The sequence below is a fragment of the Rousettus aegyptiacus genome, unplaced genomic scaffold (genome assembly GCF_014176215.1).
Source record: "Rousettus aegyptiacus isolate mRouAeg1 unplaced genomic scaffold, mRouAeg1.p scaffold_m13_p_12, whole genome shotgun sequence".
Lineage (NCBI taxonomy): Eukaryota > Metazoa > Chordata > Mammalia > Chiroptera > Pteropodidae > Rousettus > Rousettus aegyptiacus.
The window spans coordinates 31,960,176-31,976,994 of record NW_023416287.1 but is presented as its reverse complement, the minus strand read 5'-3'; the positions used below and the strand labels follow the sequence as shown (position 1 = coordinate 31,976,994).

Below are 16,819 nucleotides of genomic sequence, written 5' to 3'. Positions count from 1 at the left end.
TCACAGGTTATAGGAAAGCTGAAAATCAAATAAGAAACATTGAAGCAACCTAGAAATTACTGAAGATGGAAACAACACAAGAAGAGGTATGACACAGAGAAGCAGTAATGTCACCAGAGCCCAAGGAGCAGGGTTACATGGAGGAAGATATAACTTTGACAGGTTCCTCTGGCAGAAGTTAACACAAAGATGCCGTCTAGGCCAAGAGGAGGGTGAAAGAAATTCTCTGGCTTCTCCTTCCTTATGTCTTCAAATTAAACCCAGGTGATAATCAGACAAGGAAGACTGGGACCGTGTGATATAGAGCATAGTAGGGAAAGTACAAGAACGGATGCTAATCCAACAAGCTCAGGACTCAGGACCACTGTTTGTGCCTAGATCTATACCAACGGATTTTTCAAATTAGAAGCTCTCACATTATGTGACTCTGCATTTACCATGAAATCCAGCATCAACCAAAATATCAGTTAGCTCCTGTTTGCCCTAAATTCCTAGTGATTTAATAGTCCCACAGAAAAATAACAGACAAAAATTTACACTGGTATCACAGGTCTAGAAGATCTTCTTAACATATAAGTTTTAAAAAGAAAACTGGGATTTTTATGTCTAAATATCCATTAGCAGAAGATGGTAACCTTCGAAGCCAATGTTTTCTCAGGTATCTTTAGTAGCATTGAAATTGCTCCAGTTAACACATTCTCGAGGTCCTAGCACATTCGCCACTGTTTAGCTAAGTCTTTTTATTCTAAAGACAAGGTCCCTGGTCTCAATATCTACTGTTTATAGACAAGAGAAGGTTGCTCACAGAGTATTAGTTATATGGAACATTCTAACATCTTGTTACAGAGACCAAAGCTTAATAGTGACTTAGTCTAGCTTTAGGGGAAAGAATTGCCTTATATGTTCAAAATAAGAAGTAAAAACATTAAAATCTTAAAATTAAAGTTTTGTAGTATAAATAACTTTCAGGAATCCTTATAAAACTACTTGTTTATCCCTACAATTATCCAAGACTGTTTCTCCAAAGGGTACACTGAGAGATACAAATGTGGCTGTTATTTGGAAAAAAGGGTTCTCTGGACAAAAAAAAGTGTCTTTGTTGTGGGACTTACATAACATTTGATACGTTAACAATCATGTCTTAATCACCAAAAAAAGGGTATGGTATTTAGTATTTACAGGATGTATTTAACAATGAAACTTTAAAAATTTTTGCAGAATAGCTAAAAGAGAGTATTCTCATCCATAGTTTGGAAAATGGGAGGCTAAGAAATAAATCGTATAGACTGGGGAAACAATAGCATAACGTGGTATGGCCCAGATTCTCCTGACCATAAAAATCACCTATGGACTGACTAAAAAGTCCAGACTCCTGGGGAGAATCTGACAAACCATATATATGTTAAGCCAATGCCCCAGTTGAATTTACCAATGGAAATATGAGATTGCATTTCGAAGGCAGGTTAACCAGGTTCTGGACCTAACTGGTCCAGTTTCAAGTCATGTGACCTTAGACAAGTTTATTAAATTTTTGGAGTCTCGATTTTTTCATCCATGATATGGGATACCAGTTTAATGGAATTGTTGTGAGGATAAACTTGATAAAAGCTCTTACCAATAGTGTCTGACAAATGTTATATGTTTCATCAATGTGATTAATGTTATATTAAACTAGACGTCTTTTTCTCAATCGAGAAACTTGTTTACCTAATAGATACTTTTTAAATAGAAATCTCTACTCCCACACCTAGCCTCAGGCCTCCTGCCCAATATGCTTTTACATTATTATAATTGGTCAAATTGTATTTGCAATGCATATGTTAAAATTAAAATTTTCAGCAAGAAACATTTGGTAAAGTCATGTTCACAATACCTGTAAGTATTGTTTCTTTATTTCCCAGCCTACCTTTCTGCACCATCCTGAATTTTATAGAGACGTTATAACTGGCCTTTGTCAGCATGATTTGAGAGGAAGTCAAAAGAGACAGGGCATCTAGTGTGAAATGTGCCCACAGATATAAGCACTGCTTGTGTCATGAGCACACAGATAGGCGCACTGGGAAAAAAATGCAAGTGCCATTTATGAAATACTGCTGCCTGTCAGGGATCCCATTTTTCTTCCTCAGGGTGGCTGGTGACATGTGAGGCTTATGGTGGAAGAAACTCATGGGAAGTTTGCTTCTGCTTTACTGATGTCTCACTTGAAGCCAACCCTTAGAAAGAGCAGCTGGTGAATATTTTGTCATTAGGACTAGAATATGGCTTTATCCACAATGAAATTGAAAGGGTGGCCAATGTCCACCTTCTGAATAAAAGGAGGGGAAAATGACATATCAGTCATCCAGTCATTGTGAGAATGTATTTTTGTATTGTTAAATTTAAGTCGAGGTTTGGTTCTCAGGTGAAAACATGCAGCTCATTGATCAAAATGTCTCGTTAAAATGTTATGCCTACTCTGCTGTTCACTTTTACCTGTCTCCTACAATTCTGTGCTTACAAGGAAGGACTGGGGCACCTGTCAGAGAGATGGCCAGGACCAGCCTAGGTGGCTATCATTGCTCTGGTCTCATCCACTCTACAAAAAAATAACCTCTGATGTCTTATGTCATTTTGGGAGTCTGCATTCCATTGCTGCCACCAGCACTTGGGAGTAATGACAGAATAAATACAAGTGCCCATAGACCTTGGAATTCTGCTTGGCCAGCAACAAGAGAACCACTAATATCTAGGAGGAATATTGTAAAGAGGTACCAGATGGGGTTAGTCCTTTAGAAGGCCATTCCAAGTGACAGATGCTCTGCTCAATACCAAAATTGCATGAGTGAGCCCGCCTTAACAGGAAAAGTGTGAGTCTATCCTTACCTCTAATTTCTTTGTGGGGAAAAGGCAGCAGTTGTCGGGTTCCACTGTAAGCTCTGAGGCAGTTATTCTGTATCCTTCCCTACTAAATGGCCTATAGGAGGCTGACCCAGGCAGTGTGCATTATCCCAGCTCCTGCCATGTGGCTTTTGACTGGAGGCATCGACAGGATGTGAGAGAGTAGGAGAGAGAGGTCAGGGTATTTCTTCCCTGTTCACACCTAGCTCTGGTACTATATTTTCTATGTCTATATTTCTCTACCTTGGCTGTGCATTACAATTACTTGAACAGCTTTTAAAATTCCTGATGCCCATGACAAAAATCAATTAGGTCAGAATCGCTACGGGTTGGACCCAGGTGCTGGTACATTTAAATTTCCACTGGTAATTCCAATGAGTAGACAAGATGGAGAACTACTGTTCTAGGACAACAGCTGTGCTAGATGTCCTCTCCTCCACGGTGTTCACTCTCACTGGATTCTAGTCACAGGGCCTTCTCTTTGCCTTTTGAGGCCTAAAGGGATGGTAACAGCTTCGACCAGTTATTAGGCTCTGAGTGACTCAGCATCTTGTGTCATTCATTCCTCAACTCTGCTTACACTTCCGTAACATCCTTTAATTAAATCCTCTTTCTTTAAGCCATCTTTTTTTCTTTTTTACCTATTTCTTTTTTACCTATTTCTTTCTTTAAATAGCTAAATTGTATTTCCTACCATGACTCTTTGTTAAGCTCCTTTGTAGCATGAGGAAAAAAAAAACAGTGAACTGATGAACTGTGATAAGCATGAGATAAGCTAGCAAAACGAAATAAACAAAACAAAAATCTCCAGAATAGGAATATAGTTAGATAGTTAGAGATGGAGACATTCTAATTCAGCTCAGATAGCCAAAAAAAAAAAAAAAAAAAAGAAGCCTGGAGGACAAAATATTTTTAAATAACCAAGTTAAATTAACTTTGGAGGGTGGAGTGGGTGGTACATTGTGGCTTGGAGCTTAAGAAGGCCTTAAATTTCATCTGAGGGCACTAGTCACAGAGTTGGGTTAGGCCGAGTGGTCGGAGCTTTGGAAGGGAGCATCTCTGCAGGAACCTCCACCTGGATTTTGCTGTGCTCTTTGCATGTGAAACAATTGCTTACCTTCCCATTTTGTCCTACTGCTTTGAGAAGAGTTGTTGAAAACATCAAAGGGGACAGTGAGAACTGGAGGGCATAAGCACAAATTGCAATTAGGCAGAGACACAGAGCCCTCCCAGATCACAGAGAGAAAGATTCCAACAGCACGGCATTGTTTTCTGTGCTGAGGCTTGGAAAAAGGTCTCACTCCATCATAAATTAAGCTCCTACTTCTTACTTCCCACCCTGATCCACAAAGAGGGAATGAGGAGTAAGGGCGGAATTAACCCAAGGACTATGCAGTTTACAAAAGAGAGAGGAGAGAGAGAGAGAAGAAAAAAGAAAAAGCATTGATTCAATTTTTTGAAAAAACTTCTTTTGAATGAATTTTTGTTCTTTTCTCCCTTAAAGTATGAGGCATTAATGACACAGACCCTGCATTTGACAAGGATTAAAGAGATGTCCTTACAAACTTATTTGAGGTCATATTCAGAAATGGACCAGTAATCTGTTCAATTTAGGAGGCAATCAGCCAATATATTACATTATTTTTATGGTCCTATCACATGTTCTCCCTCACGCTACGGTAATGTTTTTGAGGAACCATATATAGCCTTATTTTTTACACTTCAACAATCTGAAATTAAAATATGCTTATGTGAGCATGTATGTAACATACATTTTAGTGTATGTTACAGTCAGTAGGACTGTTGTCCTGGGTTTGTCTCTGACCTGCTGGATGACAGTGAACCAGTCATATCTTCTTATCTATTAAACAAGAATGCTGGAGAGAGTCACCTCCAAAGACTCCTTTCCTGATTTAACATTCTACTAAATTTTCTTCCATTTACTACTTTAGAAAACTGAGAATGATTTTTATTGTAAATCTCAGACTGTCATCTAAGATCTAATGTAGATTATTGCATAGATGATATTTAGAGAACTAACTAATAAGTAATGAGTAGATGAGATTGCATTGGAAAAATAGAAGACATTGGTATTTTCCAAACAGAATTCTAAATGGAAGAAAAATTGTTGGCCATGAAAAATATGTCTTAACATCAGAAATAAAACAACCAGTGGTTTAATAAAGAAAATCATCCCAGAAAATTACCATTCCAATGGGTTAATAGTTGCTCTAAAAGATAAAATTAATTTAACAAGTTATTGCTTCATTTATCCTCTGGAATATTTACTGTAATGGATACTCCAGAGGTCAGATGAGGGCGTCAAGTGAGGTCATTTTTGATTGACATCTGGCTGCTATGAAACTGCCTAGTACATGTGCGTACCCAGAATTCTACTACCATTGGGGTGTTCTTTGGGCGATCTCTAAGCTGGACCCTTATTCCTTTGTTCTCCCCGTTACTCATGTTTGACTAGCTACCTAACATATACACATAAGCACCATTTTAAGCACTTTATATGAATTAAATAATTTCAAAAGATGCGGTCCTTATATTTTTTCCTATCCACAGCAGTAATTATGATAATAATAATAAATGGTGTCATTATTATTATTTATAGAGTGCTTGCAAATTGCTAGGCACTGAAGTCCTTTTAGACAGTACTACGTAGAAGCACAAATTGTTGTTATTTAATCTCATAGACCTTACCTAAACAGTCTTTTAAATTAGAACTTAATTTTCTGTTTCCTTCCCACTAAATCAAAGATCTCACTTTACTCATGTAATCCTCACAATCCTTTGAGGTGGGTAATATTATAATCACCGTTTTACAGATAAATCAGCTGAATCTCAGATGGATTTAAACACATGTTTAAGGTCACACTGCTATTGAGTGGAATAGTGGGGTTTCTACCTAGCACTGTCTCCAGACCTAGCTCTGTCCCACAAACCCTGCCTACAGAAGTACCATATACTTCTGGCTGTGAGGAGTTCATACAGACAAACAGACACACACATCAATATAGTGAACCAGTACTGATGCTAAGTGCTCTGGGTAGTTAGAAAATAAAATCCTGTAGATTGGATGTCAAGGGGGGAATTTATTGGATCTCAGATCTCCTGCTTGTGACCTTTTAAGATCCTCAGGATTATGCACCTTCCTATGTAACAAAGCACATCCTCTGGATGCAGACTACATTTTTTTCCCATTGTTTTTCCGACCACAGAGTTCCATAGGAAATGCTGATATTTTTGCATCATCAAGCACTCCCTCTAAGGTGATGGTCAGGAAAAATAACAATCCAAGAAATTCTGCTGGCCAAGGGCCCAGCAGGTCACTGCCACCTTATCTTACTCTTGTTCAGAACTTCAGTGATACCCCTGCTTTGAGTTAACCACATCCCAGCTGCCCCCTCTGGACATATTTATCACTTTGTTGCACGTGCCAAATCTCTAAGTAAGAGGTAAAAGTAATAAAAATGTATCATATGACTATCTTTCTAACAAATATCCTCCCTATTGACTAAATAACTCCACAGAGATACCATTATTAATTATTAATATTTAATTTTATTGACCTTATGTGAAAATTCCTTGAAATTTGTATTTAACTGTCTAAATGCCTTCTTTTCTCCAAATCGAAACTTTCACTTTACATATTAATTATCTATTAATTTTGTGGCTTTCAATTCAGGGCTTTATAAATTGAGACTATAGCTCGTAATGTTATATCTGAGCATCTGTATGCTAGGCAAACTTCCACTGTCACACCTCAGTAGAAATTCAACTACAGAAATTTCCTGATACATTGTCTAAAAGAAACATGCTTTGAGAGTCACTAAGCATCAATGCTGGGTTGCTTTAATATGCAGCATTTAAAGAGGCTGAAGAACTCTCTGTATACATCAGCACAATTCCAACAGACAAGTACTGAGTAGCTCCACCCCACTCAGCTCTGTCAGATAAGTGCTCAGAGCCTGAGTGTAGGAAAGAGTTTTCAGAGAGAGTTCAAGAAAGATAGGAGATATAAATATGAGCATTCTTGGCCAAGGGACTGCATGTGCAGTTTGGAATCAAGAATGAAACTAGCCTGTGTGGAGGACAGTGAGATGATCAGCTTTGCAGAATAAAGACATAGACTAGGGACAATGGTTTATAGTACTGATAAGAAAAATGTCTGAACGTGGACGTGGTTCCATAGTATAGTGGTTAACACGTCTGCTTTACACACAGAAGGTCCTGGGTTTGCATCCCAATGGAGCCATGGTCCATGTTCTATGGCCATGCCACCCTGAACAAGCCCAGTGTCTGATCTTGGAAGTTAGGCAGGGTTGGGCCAGGTTAGTACTTGGATGGGGGACCACCTAGGAAGACCAGGTGCTGCAGGCCTTTAAAAAAGAAAGAAAGAAAGAAAAAAGTCCGAATGAACGAAGGAGAAGCCCAGCTGAATCAACCTTGAGTGAGGAAGTGATGAGATTTGGAGAACACTTTCTGTAAGAATAATCTAACTTTATTCATGCTGGACTAGAGAAGTTAAAACTCTGGAAAAAATATTTTTCTTATGTAACTGGCTTTACAGTGACAATCAAGCCGAGATAATGAATATGGCATTTATATAACTGAGATAATGGAAATATAAAAAAACTTTATAGTCAAGAGGTGGTATTATTTAAATATTATTATCAGTACGATTATGGTGATGATGGTGGTGGCAACTGTCCCAAATCAACTGTCTTCACTTCACGGTCTGGGGCCTGGCTACTCAAAGTGCAGCCCTCAGACCAATGGCTTAGGCATCACTGGGAGCTTGCTGGATGCAGAAGCCCAGGCTCTGCCCCAGATCGGCTGAATTTCAATCAAGATTTTTAAAAAATAGCTGGGTTATTCATGGCCACATTAAAGACCGAGAAGTACTGGTCTAGTAGAATCAGAAATCGAATCTGGAAAAATAGCTCGTCAATCTAAATTGCTTTTGAACATGCGGATTGCCTAGTTTTTCACACTTTCAATTTATGGTTGTAATAGAATAGAAAAACAAGAAACAACCCAATTTTTACTGTAGGTAAAATTCAACAGGACATGTTTTGTGTATTTAGAATTCTACTTAAGTGTATAAATAACTCTTACTACTGGATTACACTCCTCATCCCTCTTTCTGAATTCTGGCCCGTGTTTTACTAAACCTTTATCCAAGTCAAGTACAGGTATATCTTACAACAGCTAAACTTTCTGCAAAATTTTACCAAGTCAAATCATGTAATTGAGCTCTATAGAATCTTCTGCATATTTATTTTAATTAAATTCTATTTAACTGCCACCAGACAGCATTACTAGGAAGGTAAAAAAAAATCCAAATTAAATTTGATCAAAGGCGACTTGATTAGGTTGCAGGATTTGTGTACATAGAGGGGGTAAGAGACATAGAAAAAAGGGAAAGCCCAAGCATCTTAATAAAACTAAGAATGTTTAATGTTAATTAACAGATCTTGGTAAATGTGAAAGAAAACCATGTAGAGTGTAATGGGATATTTATAGCTATTCTGAAATCTTTCTTAAATGACTAGTTTGTCTTTAAGGCTTAGAAATAATATTTTAAAATGTTAAAGATGCTCTGTATAAGGTGCTTGCTTAGACATACATAGTTTTATTTACATATTATCTGTCACTTGTTATTAACATTTTAAGTGACCACAGCTAATCTAGTCAGTGTATTTTAAAGGAAATACTATAAAAGATAACATCTTTTAAAGGATTTTCATGTTCTTACAAGGGAATTCGGTTTCCTTTCAAGCTATCAAGGATAAATTAAAGCTTGTAGTAGATACAAAGATACTAACTAACATAACATTTTATAAGAAGCCATTGTATGCTGGGGAAACCAAGGGATAAAAATCAAGTTGTGCCTTATTTAAAAAACTTGTTAGAATCACTAAAAACCTAAGTATGAAGGGTTATGCTGTTTCATGGGACTATTTAATATAATGCTGTTTGGAAAGACTCCGTGAATATTATGATGCTATTGGACCCAAGATTACCATGAAACAATGGCTTCAGAAGCCCTTGTTTTCACTGTCCCTTTTTAAGGTCTTGGACAGGGTCTTAGCAGTCTTTTAACATGGTCATATATATATTTATATTTTCTAATTAAAAATTAAAGTATAAAATTAAAATTATATATATATATTTTTTAATTAGCAAAGATAAGAAACAGTTATGGTAGCAACCTAACTAATGAAGATAATCAATTCCAAAGGTAATTAAGATTAGCCTTTGCCCAAGAAAATTTGAAATGCCCTAAAATCTTGCAGCTTGTAACAAAAGAGGTCTGAGAGTTTTTCCAAATTTGACCACAATTCTAACAATGCACATAACATTACCAATAGTTATGAAATGGAGGAACACTTTTTCAACTATTAATATTTTTTAAATAAAAATCCATCGACTTAGAGAAAAGAATAAGTTTTAATAATCACTTCAGAACTGATTTTATGTTTGTAAATTTTCTTTCTCTCAAAGAGGGCTCACCCCAAAAGATGTATAAGTTTCAGTCTCTGTAAAACCTAAATTCATCCCTGCATTAGATACAGATGCTTATAATTAAGTTACAATTTAAGTTTTCAAAAATAACCTTTGTAGTGTAAAATGTAATCTACTTCATCTCCATTGCATCAAGAGAGAGTATCAGCCCAAGTTGTGGCACAATAATTAGAAATTGAGGATCCCAGATGCTCATTTTCTTTTTTTTTAATAAACAAATTCAAGAATGGGAATCCAGTAGCAAATAATTATTGCCTTTCTCATAGCAATTTCTAATTTTGTTTAACTACAGAATATGCTGTTCTTTTTATGTAAAAGGTAATTCTCCTTATCTGGCCACAGCTTTTTCCCGGTGAAGATAGATTTCCTGGAAAGCTATCTACATTCCAACTGGTGCCTCTTTGCATTCTAAGACAAAAGTCAGGGTGATGATGAGGGTTAAAGTGTCCTTCTTGGGTCACAGAGTAGATTAAAACCAAATGGCCTGTAGGATTATTAAGCCCCTAATTCTGACCTCATTACTCTAGGATTTCAACCAAATGAACAAACTGCCCACCTGGCTCAAGAGACACAGAATATGCCCAAATCTAACCGAAATACATACACTCTGAAGGATAAGTGGGGTCCACTTAATTACAGTTATGCTTAATGGTTCTTTTTATATTTTTCTCATTACTTATTAAATCTTTGTCATTTCTCCCTCTTCCAGGACAAAAAAAAAAAAAAAGCGTGTTTTTGTTTTGTTTTTTGTTTTGTCTAAATTGCTCCTTATAGATGTCTGATAAAACTTATAAGCACTTACTTGGCTACTACCATAGTGCTTCCAAGAACTCACTTCTCAGACACGCTTCTCACACAAGGCATGGTAACTCCATTAATGTACTATGCTCATGTCTTAAAGTATTTAGTAGGAAAAAAATTTAAAAAAAGAGAAAAGTATTGTTGGAAAACTGGACTCAAAAGGTGACCTCAGGCATGGGTTACGACAGTGTATAATTACTTGCACTCTCCATTTCTCTTTATTGCTTTCTTTCATTTTCCCCCTCCTAACTTTGACTCTATACAGCTCTGTCTTCTGCCTCCAAATGCCACCCCTTTTTAAAAACATGACTATGAAAAAATCACAATTTAGACAAGTAGATAATTCTCACAAGGGAGGTACCTAAGAACCCAGTTCTTCTCTACCCTGGAATGTGGTCACTAACAAAAGCCAGTTTTCCCTGCCTTCTCCAACCCTGCTTCCTCTGGTCTAATTCAAGTCATGATTTCTTACCTGGACTGTTACTTTATATCCCAAACTGTTTTCTCTGCCCAACTTATTCCTACATAACAGGCATGTGCACACTTCTTTTAGAATAATTGATGTAAAAGACTAAATAGGTCAAGTTCCTTCCTGCTGAAAACACTACAGTAGTACTCCATTACTTGTAGAATAAGACTGAGGAATCTAGACATGGGTCATTAGTCCTTCCATGACCATGCCCTAGCTCTCTCTCCAGACACGTCTCACAGATCACAGTATTCCCACGTTAGCCTTATCCTCACATGGTTAACGATCTACACATGCTGGTTCATACTTCTGTCTTTTCTTAGGTTTTTTTTTTTTTTCCTCAGCTGTCTGGATAATCCTTTCCCATCTTTTAAGACTCAGTCCAACTGTCATCATCTCCAGAATCCTCTGAGATGTCCCAGGTGCCTATTATCTATACTCTCATAGTCCATCATCCATCCCTCCTCTGTACTAACATTTATTGGATTATAATGAAATGCTACTTTTCTTACTTGCTTCCCCAAACAGAGTGTGTTTCTTGAGGGCAGGAACCACTTTTAAACATATTGTAGACTTTGAGCCAAAGCAAAGCCTCACACAGATCACCTAGAGATAAGTTTGCTGAATAGAGCAGAATAGAATTAAACTTGGCCCCTGTAAGACTATGGGTGGTTTCTCAACCAAAGACATTATGAATGCTAAGCAATGAAAGCAAATTTCTGCACAAAATTTGCCTCCAAGTAAATAAGTATAATTTCTCATGGCTCCTCTAGTCCTATGGGTCAGATCAGGCTGACACATGAGTGGTTCAGGGGTCCTTTGACACAGTACTGAAGTGTGACCTCGGCTGGCACCCACAGAGTATGAGGCCTGCCACAAAGCCAATTCCAGGCATCCTCCCATATCAAATGTTACCATGGGCTCTCCAAGATGAGGATGCTAACTGAACTTGCAAATGTGGAAAGGTGAAAAATCTATATGCTCCCCTTCCTTCTCCTACCACACTTCTTGAAAGAGAAATTTACTTTCATGTCTCTATTTTCACCTTTTACTCTCTCCTGTGCCCTTTATAAAATGATCTTAAAATCGAAATGGCTATCAGAGTCCCCACAAAGGTTTTTTCTCTCTAAAGCTGACCACTTACTTTATTTATGCCTACATGCTAACACTTACCACATTTTATCTTTGAAATGTGTGTAACTTTAACACATGATCCTCAACCATATTAATTAAAGGCAATTATTTTTTTCACATTAATTTTATTATCTTTATTACTCCTAAGACAATATTATATTTCACATGGGAAACATGAATAAATGTTTGTTGACTCAAATTAACCCTAGTTTGTCCAAAGATATAATTTCCCCCCCGCCCCCCTCCATGGAAACCATCTACCAAGAACTCTCAACTTGAATAAGCTGACCTATAAATGGAATGAGGAGAGATTAAATAGAATCTCGTAAAATCCTCCTGATACTCTTGAAACTCTCATTATATTCCACTGTAATTGTTCTGTGCTAGTAACCAAAGTTCATTGGCAACAAAACTAATCTCATCTCATGGGGGCAGGAGGAGCTACAAGTTCAAAGGGAAGGTACATCTGTTACTTGATGTCCAACCTCCAGTTTAGTTGGATCTCTGGTAAAAATGAAATAAGAATGTCCAAAAAGTTCTTAAAAAAATTCGTAAATAAAATGAGCCATTCTTTTTAACTTTTTCTCAATGACAACTTAGTTTTTTGTGTATTTCTGCTGTTCTCACAGACATAGCCACTTCTTTACCTTTTTCCACTTTTTTTGTGTACAAAAGCCTTTTTTAAAAAATTAATGTGAGACCTCATTTTCTAAAAGCATAAGGAAATGTATGCCATAACACAGTCCTATGCTCCGAGTTATAATGTCATCTGATTGCAAAAAACTGTTAGAAATTGCAAAATCTGGCATACACTTTTTTCTTATTCCAATTATTCATCCCTCTCTAAAACAGATTATCTTTCTTATGAATCATAATTGCTTTTAGCACCTTGATCGCCTCTTCCTATGTTGAAGTCTCTTTCATGTTAACATCTTCATATTTTAAAATCTAACAGTCCATTGTCTTCCACTGTAAGATACCTTGTGTATATAGACCTAGCTCCAACTAAGACACACTCTTCTGTATCTAATAATGTCTTTAGTATTTTGAATTACTTAGAGGTACCAGCAACATCTAAGACCAGAATATTCTAAAATCTGCCCATCAGTTTGGGGTGATTATATCATCTCTCCCAAACAGCTCCTAAAATGGCATTAGGGTGCCAATTAAACACTCTAGTTAACACCTCTGATACAAAAGCAGCAAACGAAACTCAATTATTTAATGCCGACTACATGCTGAACCTTTTTTCACCTGAAGGAAGTCTACATGTGTACATTTCCCCTTGAGTTAAACTTGTAAAGTGCTGATATTTCCTGAGAGTGAATGAGTAAATTGGGCCTGTGCAACTGATTTGCAATTTTCCGTTTCAAACTCCATTTGCATATCTTCAAGAACATTCTTCAGAATGTTTCATACTTTATGAGGCTGGGTTTTAGAATTATCATAGAGCTTCAAATCATCTTCGTACTGCAGGCATGAGATGTTCATCTTTTGCTTTCTAATGTAAGGAACTGCAAACAGAATTGCATTGCCCTAGATGACGAGAAATGCTCTGTACTTTTGAACTATGGCTCTCCTTCCTATGTTTTTTTTTTAACCATATGTTTGTGATATCTCATTTGGTCATTGTAATCTGTGAGAGACATAAATTTTGAAAACCCAACATAGAGGTATACCTAATCTTTGGTAGATTTGGGGTTGGGGTTTTGAAGTGATAGATCTCTTTAGTCGAAAAAAAAAGATGCATTTTTTGATTTCCTTGTATTCATATTTGCTATGAGTATGAGGCGATGCCAGAGTAAGGGGCAGGAGCCTATTTTTAATGGCAGTGGGACTTTTAGCTGCTGCCACCTTCCCTTGTTTTTTGATGGGAGCATTACTACCTGTCAAAAGAGAGTTTGAGCAAGGACATCAAATAGTGCCTGGTGGTCCATGCTCTGTTCCGCACTGCTGCAAGACGGCCCCAGTATGCCAAAGTTAGTGCTGCAACATCAAAACACATTTAATTCAAGGATGCAAATTTATTTATTAGAAAATATTTTCACACTTTAGTGGTAAAACAATAGTGAAATTAGGAGTAAGATTTGAATAAATGTAAAGGAATGAAATGTAGATGACAAGGATGATTAGCTGGGAAGGAACAGGCAAGAAGAGGCTGAACCCCAGCAAAAGTGGAATTAAGAAAAGTAAAGAGAAAACTGTACTTCAGTAATTCAAAGATGCCAATATCGAAACATCTTAATACTTCTGTAATTGGAAGCTAATGATAGGCTAGGATTTTGCAGATCTGCTTAATTTGTCATACCTAAGTATGGTAAAGAGAGCCAATCTATTTATTTCACTTGCCAACTCTGGTCAACAGGTAGGGGCTGCCAGGATCATAATGTTGAGAAGAATTCTCAGGCTTTGTCTGAGAAGAAAAGGGCTGTGATTGACGAGTGTTATCTGCCTGAGAACGAGGAGCAGTGACAGGATCACCATGCACTGGCTATCCTAATTAGATAGTACAGCTTCAGGGAGATGATTCTTCCCAGGAGTAAAGAGTTTGATTTGCCTTCAATCAGAAAGTCTGGCCATATGATCTACTCATAGAATTAATGAACATTATTTTAAAAAGAAGGGATTGCCAGCTTACCAAGAAATGATACTCTAAAGGTAAAGGAACAACTTTTTCTTTCATTTTACTCTATCCATTGTAGAGATTTGGAAGATATCTTGAGAAGATTAAAAGGAGAAAAATGCCAGTCACTTCTATAGGGTAACCAGATAGAAAGATAAAGTTTTATAAATAGGCTACCATTTCCAAGAATACATACGTGTAAGTATGCTTGAGAGTGTATGTAAGTTCTTCATCGAAGCCCGAGAAGGTCCATTAAGTTAAATGAAAACAAAGAGCTGAATAATAAACTACAAAGGAGCAGTGTTTTAACAACATTTGAAGCATTTAAAAAATATCTGTCAATTTTAATTTCACTGCAATTAAAGAAGGTAAAAATTCTGGTCTCATATGTGCCTAGTGGAATGAAAATACACTCCTCGTCAGCAATTATCAAATCATTTGTTTAAATATCACTTCTCCATATTCACGTCCCCATCTTCGTGCATAAGAACAATATTCCCTGAGAATAGAATTTAGTGATCTACGTTTCTAAGAGAGCCATGGAGCCATGGAGCTCATTAATCCCACAACTTTCTGTGAGCTGCTGGCCTGAAATGGTTGGAGTTCACTTAAAACCAGACTGAATTTCAAAGCAGAGGGCTCTGAGGTGGCAAACAGCTCATTAATTCAGAGTATAATTCAATGACAGAAGAATTGTTTTAAATGTACAATCTAAAACTATTTAAATTCACATTATAATTATAAGCAAAATCTATGCACTTTAAATTTGAAATCTGGATATGCAATCTATCGATTAAACTAATGAACAAATTTTTAAAAAGAGGGGACTGTCATCTTACAAGAAATGCTAATCAATCTGCTTTTTGAAGTATTCCTCATTTGCATCACAAGCATTATTATGAAAATTCAACATTGTGCTTCTGTGTATTGTATTGTACTGCTCTGCTGAACATCAAAAAAAAAAAAAGGCAGGCAACACTTCCTCAAAGTGAATAAAAATGAAATAAAAAACATGATCAAAGATAACTTTCATTCCTTGTTAATTTTACCTTAATTCTACACCTGTGATGAAAACTCTTCTTCATAAGCTTTCTTTCCTGAAACAAATTTTCAGCAAGCTCATGGTCTGTAAATATATTCCCAAATGTAATGCATTCATAAATAAACATCAGTCAAATTTACATAGCCTCTACCATGAATATGACAGCACGTCCAAAAACTCATTAGAGTTCACTGTGAGAAAAACTCATTACGCTCGCATTAGAACATGGGAATTAACTTTTTAAAATTAATGTTACAGAAGAAATTTGACTCTAGTTTTAAAGTAACCAATAACAATTAAAAGACTCACTAGTCCTTTCTGTATTGTTTCATTTGTCTAAAGAAAAAAATAAGCAGTTATTTCTTTCAGTAATATTCATGATGAAAAGTTATAAATAGATTTTGTCTGAAGCATCTGTGGTTACACACCAGTTGCTTTATTTTCTACAAATTTGAAGCATTATTTCCCTAAAAATTGAGATAAGAAAATGAAGCGTGGAAAATTTTAATTATTATAGTTAATTATTTTACCTGAATAATATGCCAAATTGTAATGAACATCTTAGAACTAAAATTAAATTTAATTAAAAACTTAAGTGCTGAAAATTTACATGTTGAAAGGCGGCGTGCAAATTTTTCCCCCAAAAGTATAAAGTCTACCTCACATAATATGTGTTTAATATGCATATATATGTATATACAATTAACATTTTAAAGGGCATTTTTTTCTTAAATTGATTTTCTCCATGAAATATTTGTATACTTGTAATCAGAAGCCTAATGATATTACATTATATTTTTAAGTACATCAAAATATTTTGTGGCATTTCCTAGATGAAATAAATATCAGTTGTAGAACACTTATATGTATTAAAAAAGAAAACACGTGTAAGAGGAAAACTTAGACAGAAAAACAAAATGTATTTCAGTGATAACCACTGCTGTGAAATTCTCAGGTTCTCAGTCAATTACTTGGTGCCAAGTGTCTCTGTTAGTATTATTTCTTTAAAAAGGCCATTTGTGGGGAAGGAGCATTTTTAATAACCGAAAAGTCAACCAACTCTTACTGATCGTGACTCATTTCTATAGCAAGCCTCTGTAACTTGTCTGACAGATCAAATTAAATTCTGCTTCAGGAAGGAAAGGGACACTCCTCTTGGTTGAAGCAATGCTGTCTGTACCTTTTATTCCTGCTGAGTAAATAGCCTCAAGTCAAACTCCTTGCTCTAACTAATGATCAAACATATCCAGGAATTCTGTACAAGAAATGCATTCTTCTCTCCTTTGAAGTGCATTGCTGGGAGAGTAATTGGGTTTTCTGGAGATTTTCCTTAGAA

General features: G+C 36.3%; 1 protein-coding gene and 1 pseudogene across 3 annotated transcripts in view; one reads left to right on the top strand and one right to left on the bottom strand.

Annotated features, from left to right (window-relative positions):
- The window catches only part of MACROD2 (mono-ADP ribosylhydrolase 2), a 1,752,897-nt gene that overhangs the window by 1,045,509 nt on the left and 690,569 nt on the right, over positions 1-16,819 (bottom strand). The gene's annotated exons all lie outside the window — the stretch shown is intronic.
- LOC118610590 lies at positions 7,151-7,266 on the top strand (annotated as a pseudogene).